The sequence below is a fragment of the Nematolebias whitei genome, unplaced genomic scaffold (assembly GCF_014905685.2).
Source record: "Nematolebias whitei isolate Nwh7 unplaced genomic scaffold, NemWhi1 Nwh_scaf_9167, whole genome shotgun sequence".
Lineage (NCBI taxonomy): Eukaryota > Metazoa > Chordata > Actinopteri > Cyprinodontiformes > Rivulidae > Nematolebias > Nematolebias whitei.
In genome coordinates, this window is record NW_023627712.1 from 1 (window position 1) to 2,454 (window position 2,454).

Sequence of the window (2,454 nt, forward strand, 5' to 3'; positions counted from 1 at the left end):
AGTTTCTGTTACCATGGAGACGGTAATGAGCTCCAACTTCAGCTGATGTTCATCATTTCATCTAAAATCATCTGATGGATCATCTGAACATGAGAAGAATAAAAAGCAGAGCTGAAGGCTCAGTTTGGTTCTGGTTCCTGCTGGATTCTGTCATCAGCAGCTTTGTTCACGACACAATCAGCATCCTTTAAAACTCACATGATGTGACATTTATTCTCTTTGTTCAACAAGAGTTTGAAACAAGTTACAGACAGAAAGCAGCAACTTAGTCTCAGAGAAATGAAATAAAAATCAACTCAAAGTCGTTCAACAGAAAACAGTTATCTTTAATATCATCCAGCCTCGACTGGACTCTGAGAGAAACTTACTGGTTGTTGGAGGAAACACTTTGTTTGAAATCAATAGAAAGATCCTTTGAGAAGTTGCTCTTTAAGGACACACAGCTGGGTCCAGGTCCAGGTCCAGGTCCAGGTCCAGGTGTGTTCCTGTGAATAAAGTCAGTGTGTTGCTGTGAGTGCTGAGCTCTCACATGGAGAAGAGTCGTGGACAGTTGGAGATGTCACCTCTGATCTTTGCTCTGGCTCTCATGTTCCCCACACAGAGTGGTTTTAGAGGGAGGGACTCCCTCCTCTCTGTCCTCACACTGATCCATGCTGCTGAATTCACATCAGCTCACACACACTTTCTACCTTCACCTGCAGAGGAAACACAAATCATTCATCTGAACATCAACTCTGATCCTCCTTTCCATGATGTGTGCTGTAAAAAGATCAGCTCCTCCTCCTCTGATTGGCTCTTTGTTTCTTCTCAGCTTCAGCTGAATGCAGTCAGACAGCAGAGTGAGGCAGAGGAAGCTGCATCAGCTGCTGGACTTCTACTATCAGTCCACTAGATGGAGTCATGGAGCTGCAGTCCAGCACACACACATTTCATTCACTGACACACACTGACTGAGTGACTGGAAGCTTCAGTGCGTTCACGTTCACTCAGTTCAACATTTACAGCATTTCAGCTGATAGAAGCTGCAGCAGAGGATCATCAGTGTTCAGAGCATCACACTCATTCCTCCTGTTCTGTTTCACACTTTAGAGCAGGAACTACAAACAGAGACACGTGTTAGATCTCAGCTGTTGGGAGGACTTGATGAAAGCAGAGAAAAGCTTCACATCATTCTTCTTCACTGAAAGTCTGACTGAACGCAGACTTCACAGCATTTCACCAAAATAAAAGTCCCTGATTTTTCCCTGAGAGAATCCTGAAATTCCAGGAGATCTTTCAGTCACAAAACACTCACAACTCAGCTTCTTAGGTGGCGGGCAAAGATTTATTGTAGCAGTGAGAGATCTGATGCTTCAACGTTCTGAGTCATGAAAGGAGTAACAAACTGGTAAACTGGAGTAGCACAACATGGACTCACTGGTACCAGAATACCAACATTAATACACGTGCACATCCAAATCTGTGAAAAATCATCTTTTAATCATCAGATCAGTTCAAATTCTCTCAGTTTTCAATGTCTGGAAAATGTGAAAGTGGTTTTCCAGGTTTTCAAGGCTCCAATTTCCCTCTATTGATGATGAAGTCAACAGAGTTTTTATTTTAAAAACACTAAAATTACTAAACGTTTATGATTCTTTCACCATGAAATGTAATAAAAATCACAAACGAGACAAATTAAAGATGAAAAATGTTCTTAATACGACACATTTGAAGAAGATTGTTTTCATCAAGTTTCTGTTAAAGCTCAAAAGTATCAAAATAAAAATGTCCTTAAATGATTCAAAAGGTGTCCATCTGCATCAACCTCTGAAGTCCAAAAGGACAAAATGATTTTATTGTTAAACTGCAGTTTTTGGTGTCACATGATCCGTGTGCGGGCCGGACTTTGAGCAGCCCTGCTCTAACTCCACAGAGAGTCTCACAGAGAGAACACATTCACATTTATAAGGAATGTTCTGCATTCAGAACTGAAGAACTCTAAACTTGTTCTCAGTGGAACAAGTTCATCCATCACATCATCACATTTTCACTCTTCTTGAGTTTGGACTCACCTGCTTCCTGTTCTGTTGGGAGATGGTACGAAGCTGTTTTCCTGCAGGGATCAATAAAGTTTGTGTCCGAGAGATAAAGTGCAGCAACACGTCTGTTTCCAGTTTCACAGACAAACATCAAAGCTGAGACAGACTCACAGCAGAAACGCTGACAGACGACACACACACGTCCTCTCACATCTAAGAGTGTGTTCTGACGGAGCTGACCCGGATCACTGCTGCTGGAAACAAAGAATGACTCACAGCGACGGCTGCTGATCATCTTCGTTACAGGAAGAACCTGAAGTTCCACTTCTTAGGAATGTTTTTCTGCGTCTGTTTCCTCCTTCAGAGAAGAAAACACACGTGAACAAAGAGACACCAACACAATCTTCTCTATATATACAGTCCTGTCACTGTTGGC

The 2,454-nt window shown here is 42.1% G+C and overlaps 1 long non-coding RNA gene across 1 annotated transcript; it reads right to left on the reverse strand.

Moving 5' to 3' along the window:
• Positions 1 to 402: 402 nt before the first annotated feature.
• LOC119429861 lies at positions 403 to 2,432 on the reverse strand. The gene is made up of 3 exons (XR_005187856.1): positions 2,052 to 2,432; positions 564 to 695; positions 403 to 485 (listed from the first exon to the last, which is right to left on the reverse strand). It is a non-coding gene; the product is annotated as an uncharacterized LOC119429861 (long non-coding RNA).
• Between the last annotated feature and the right edge of the window lie 22 nt (positions 2,433 to 2,454).